The sequence below is a fragment of the Gekko japonicus genome, unplaced genomic scaffold (genome assembly GCF_001447785.1).
Source record: "Gekko japonicus isolate JY-2015 unplaced genomic scaffold, Gekko_japonicus_V1.1 scaffold3103, whole genome shotgun sequence".
NCBI lineage: Eukaryota > Metazoa > Chordata > Lepidosauria > Squamata > Gekkonidae > Gekko > Gekko japonicus.
In genome coordinates this window covers 90,572-96,239 of record NW_015164294.1, presented here as the reverse complement: position 1 = coordinate 96,239, position 5,668 = coordinate 90,572, and the positions used below count along the sequence as shown (strand labels likewise).

Here is a 5,668-nt window from a genome sequence, read left to right as displayed (position 1 = left end):
GTTTGCATTGGTTTTTTTGGGGGGGGTCCCATTTTCTTTTTTTGCAGAAGAGAGCTGGTGTGGTGGGTATATGAGTGTGTAGACGCACAGATGTGGGAGCTAATAATACAGATGTGTGAAAGCGTGCCTGCCTAAAGGAAACCTCAAAGGCCCATGGCTTCCCCATCCGGCACAAGGCTCAAGGGCAGAGACGGGAAGCCCGAGAGGGGGGTCCCTGAAAGGGTTAAATGGCCCACAAGAGCCCCTTGAACTGTCAAACCTTTTTCCGGATCCACCTTATTTATTTATTAGTTCGATTTATACCCCACCCTCCCCTCCAAGGCGGGCTCAGGACTCAGGGCGGCTTACATAAAAGACATACATAAATACAGTTTAAAAACCTTGGCTCTGAAGGCATTTGATGCTTTGGTGTTCCCCTCCACCCCTTAGGAACAAATCTTACAAAGAAGAAGGGATAGGGGGTCGGATCAGAAAGTCCTATCGATTTGGCGAGCCTGCCTACGCTTGGACTGTAGAAGAGAAGAGAGAAGAGAAGAGATTGGATTTCTACCCCGCCCTTCACTAACCAAAGGTGTCTCAGAGCGGCTTACAAACTCCTTTCCCTTCCCCTCCCCACAACAGACACCCTGTGAGGTAGGTGAGGTTGAGAGAGCTCTGACAGAAACTGCTCTTTTTCAAGGACAGCTCTTATCAGAACTATGGCTTGCCCAAGGTCATCCAGCAGCTGCAAGTGGAGGAGTGGGGGAATCAAACCCGGTCCTCCCAGATTACAGTCCGCACACTTAACCACTACACCAAACTGACTTTGGCCTTAAAACTGGGTTCTCTGGCTCTCTGGACCTTAGCGGCTTTGGTGAAATCTGGTGCCTGGTGGATGGTGATGGAAAGCTAGGGTTGCCGGTCTCCAGGTGGCGGCTGGAGATCACCCGCTATTACAACCGAACTCCGGGCGATAGATAACCATTCCCCAGGAGAAAATGGCTGCTTTGGAAGGTGGGGACTCTATGGCATTATTCCCCATCAAAGTCCCTCCCTCTCCCCAAAATTTCCAGGAATTTCCCAGCCTGGAGCTGGCAACCCCGTGGAAAGCCCGACGACGTTGCGGCCGACTTATGGCGACCCCTCATGGGGTTTTCAAGGCAAGAGATGAAGAGAGGGGGTTTGTGGAGTGGAATGCCAGTTTGGTGTAAGTGGTTAAGTGTAGGAACTCTAATCTGGGAGAACCGGGTTTGATTCCCCACTCCTCCACTTGCACCTGGCTGGATGACCTTGGCAAGCCATAGTTCTGGCATAGCTGTTCTTGAAAAAGAGCCGTTTCTGTCAGAGCTCTCTCAGCCCCACCTACCTCACAAGGTGTCTGTTGTGGGGAAAGGAGTTTGGAAGCCGCTCTGAGACTCCGAGTGAAGGGCAGGGTATAAATCCAATCTCTTCTTCTTCCTCCTCTTCCTCTTCTCTCCTGCTTCAGTGTAGTGACCTTGGACTTCCAAATACTGACCTGAGCTGACCCCACTTAGCTGCCGAGGTCTGGAGAGATTGGGCCAGCCTGGGCTATCCAGTTTAAGAGAAAGAAATTTGAGACTAAAGGTGGCATGGTTCTCTTTTGGCTTATCCTGTGTAACAGGACAGTTGGCGACACGTATGATTGGACTGTCATGCAGGTGGTGTTTGCGTGTGCCAAATGGGCTGCTTGAGATCAAGCTGGGTCCTACAATCCAACAGGTAAAGCCTTTCTCGGCCTCGAGAATTCTTGGGGGGACATCACCTGTTGAATTTCTGCCTGCTGCGCTGCCGTGAAAGGCTCGGGAGTCCTGCCATGATGTGATGCCCCTAAACTGCACCCTTTTGTTGTGATGTATCGCTGAGTGGGTAGATGCCTCTCGGAGGGTTCGTGTGGCGTAGGGGTTAGAGGGTCATAAACTAGGACTGGGGAGTTCTGGGTTCGAATCCCCACTTGGCTTCCTGGGTGAGCTTGTGCCAGTCTCTTTCTGTTTCTCTTTTTGTGTGGTTTTAAAATATTTGCATCCTGCTTTTCTGGTGGTACTCGTAGGCTAACCTACCTTGCAAGATTGTTGGGAACGATCAAATGGAGGAGTGAACAATGTGTCAGGTCCCCGGCTAACTCACTCTCCACACACACTATTGGCAGTGAAGTGTTTATTAAAGATATGCTTGCTGTGGGCTTAAGAACTTTTGTTAGGACTGAAGGGAAAACGCGGGAACATACAGGTTATAGGTAAAAGCATAAAATTCCAAATTCACCCACGTCACACCTACCCCTGGCGTTTCTGTGGCAACACAGACAGATATATGGTGCCCTATCTAACCTAGGCTAGGCACAAAGTTTCTCCAAGGTCAGTCTCATGGGAACCAACACTTGGGACACAGCTTCAGGAAAATTACAGCATCTAGAAGAAGAAGAAGAGGTTGGATTTATACCCCGCCCTTCACTACCCAAGGGAGCCTCAGAGCAGCTTACAAATTCCTTTCCCTTCCCCTCCCCACAACAGACACCCTGTGAGGTCGGTGGGGCTGAGAGAGCTCTGTCAGGAACTGCTCTTTTTCAAGAACAGCTCTGACAGAATTATGGCTTGTCCAAGGTCAACCAGCAGCTGCAAGTGGAGGAGTGGGGAATCAAACCCAGATTAGAGTCCCCGCACTTAACCACTACGCCAAACTGGCTGTCTACTCCCATGCACTCTTACAACAACAACACCCCCACCACCCCGGAATTCAACATGACAAGCGAAGGAGAAGAAAAGCAGAACTTCAGGAAAACAAAAGTTAAGGTTGAGCTTGACACCCTGTAGGCTGATTGGGGCTTCTTGGAAGAAGGCTGAGGTAAAATTGGCTACACATGGTCCCCTGGATCACCACTGAGGGACTACTTTGGTCCTGACCGTCAAACCAGCTGTGTCCCTTATCAATAGTCTTCTAGGAATGCCACAGTTGGGCACTGGGGACATCCCTGAGCTAGTCAAGAGCATTTGAAACCCCTATGAGAGCCAGTACGATGGTGGCATTTAAGTATTCCACTGACAACAGGGGTAGCGTGAAGCTCGGGGTCACTTGCAAGAGGGCGGAAGGATCTGTGCAGGGTCACAGTCTGTGGCGTGTGACGGCATGGAAGGTTTTAGGGGGTTAAAGTGGACAATAAACTGGGATAGTTTCAGCTGTGAGATGCAGCCCCAAAAGGCAACATTGGGTTGTATTAATAAGGGCATTCTCATTTATTTATTATTTTAATTTATAGACCGCCCTCCCCGCAAGCGGGCTCAGGGCGGCTCACCAACAGGGCACATGCCAATACATAAAACAGGTTGAAACAGCATAAAAACAGCCATTACACTATTGCACGATTCTAAAGTGCTCTAGATGTTTCAGAGCAGTTCAATCAAAAGATGGCATCTTGCAGATGGTACCTCTTATTTGAACCTCAGAAGAGCCCTGCTGGATCAGACCAGCGAGGGTCTATCTAGTTCAGCCTCCCGTCTCACACAGGGGCCAGCCAGTTCCTTTGGAGGGCCAGCAACAGGGCAGAGAGGCCGAGGCCTTCCCCTGATAAGAACCTCCGAAGAGCCGTGCTGGATCAGACCAGCGAGGGTCTATCTAGTTCAGCCTCCCGTCTCACACAGGGGCCAGCCAGTTCCTTTGGAGGGCCAGCAACAGGGCAGAGAGGCCGAGGCCTTCCCCTGATAAGAACCTCCGAAGAGCCGTGCTGGATCAGACCAGCGAGGGTCTATCTAGTTCAGCCTCCCGTCTCACACAGGGGCCAGCCAGTTCCTTTGGAGGGCCAGCAACAGGGCAGAGAGGCCGAGGCCTTCCCCTGATAAGAACCTCCGAAGAGCCGTGCTGGATCAGACCAGCGAGGGTCTATCTAGTTCAGCCTCCCGTCTCACACAGGGGCCAGCCAGTTCCTTTGGAGGGCCAGCAACAGGGCAGAGAGGCCGAGGCCTTCCCCTGATAAGAACCTCCGAAGAGCCGTGCTGGATCAGACCAGCGAGGGTCTATCTAGTTCAGCCTCCCGTCTCACACAGGGGCCAGCCAGTTCCTTTGGAGGGCCAGCAACAGGGCAGAGAGGCCGAGGCCTTCCCCTGATAAGAACCTCCGAAGAGCCGTGCTGGATCAGACCAGCGAGGGTCTATCTAGTTCAGCCTCCCGTCTCACACAGGGGCCAGCCAGTTCCTTTGGAGGGCCAGCAACAGGGCAGAGAGGCCGAGGCCTTCCCCTGATAAGAACCTCCGAAGAGCCGTGCTGGATCAGACCAGCGAGGGTCTATCTAGTTCAGCCTCCCGTCTCACACAGGGGCCAGCCAGTTCCTTTGGAGGGCCAGCAACAGGGCAGAGAGGCCGAGGCCTTCCCCTGATAAGAACCTCCGAAGAGCCGTGCTGGATCAGACCAGCGAGGGTCTATCTAGTTCAGCCTCCTGTCTCACACAGTAGCCAGCCAGTTCCTCTGGAGGGCCAACAACAGGAAAAGAGCGTTCCCCTGATGCTGCCTCCTGGCTCTGGGATTCAGAGGCTTCGTGCCTCTGAATGTGGAGGTAGCCCTCAGTCGCCATGGCTTGTAGCTGCTGACAGACTTATCCTCCGTGAATCGATCTGTCTAAACGCAGGATGCAATAACAGCTGCCACCTACTTAATATTAATTGAAAGGGCTTTGGAAGTGCATCTTTAATTCTGGGGGCTGGCATCCAAGAAGGATGTGGATGAGCTGCAAAGGATTTGGAGAACCACGGAGGTCAGAGGAGGGCAACGAAGATGGGGGGGGTCTGGAGCAGTGTTCCCTCTAAGCTGAGTTAGTGTGAGCTAGCTGACGGTTTTTGAGCCTCCAGCGCACAGAATTTTGTCTTTGCTCAGGAAGGAGGGCTCCAGAGCAAACTAATTTATGCAGTCGCCAAATCACTCGCTCAGTCACTACTCTTTTGCTCACAAGACTCCACAGCTTAGAAGGAGCATTTTGTAACCTGCGGAGGTTTGGAGTGAGGAAAATCAAAGCTGTTCAAAATGTAGAAAAGGACGGGATGCGGTGCCTTCCTCGTAGGGGTCAGGGAAAGACTGGCCAGGGACCTGCTGCCGAAGCTTAATGTATAAGCTGGTCTCCCTTGCGGCCTGCTTCAAGCAATGAGTAGCTGGCCCAGAGAACTCCCTGCCACAAGATGTGGTGTTGGCCACTGGGTTACATAGATTTAAAAATGGGCTGGAGAAATGTATGGCAGAGAGGCATATCGCCAGCTACCGGCCGTGGTTGCTGAATGGGACCTCTGGGTTCAGGGGCAGTCTACCTTAGAATACCAGTTGCTGGGGAGAAGTCAGCACTGGAGGGTTGTTGTTTGCCGGCTGTTTGTGGGCTCTTCTGAGGCATCTTACTGGCTACTCCTGGTCCCTCCAGTCCAGCATCGTGTTTCTATTGATCTGATCCAACAGGGTTGCTCTTATATCCAGGGGTAATTTCCTGCAGGAGCGCACAGGAGCGGAGCTCCGGCAGTAAAGAGCCCAGGGGGCAGGCACATGCAACAAGCCCCACCCCCTGCTCCCAGCAGCCCTCAGTCAGAGCAAGAAGAAGAAGAAGAAGAAGAGATTGGATTTATACCCTGCCCTTCATTTGGAGTCTCAGAGCGGCTTACAAACTCCTTTCCCTTCCCCTCCCCACAACAGACACCCTGTGAGG

The 5,668-nt window shown here is 52.3% G+C and overlaps 1 protein-coding gene across 1 annotated transcript in view; it reads left to right on the top strand.

Moving 5' to 3' along the window:
• Window positions 1–5,668, top strand: part of ZBTB47 (zinc finger and BTB domain containing 47) — a 53,487-nt gene that overhangs the window by 401 nt on the left and 47,418 nt on the right. The window lies entirely within an intron of this gene.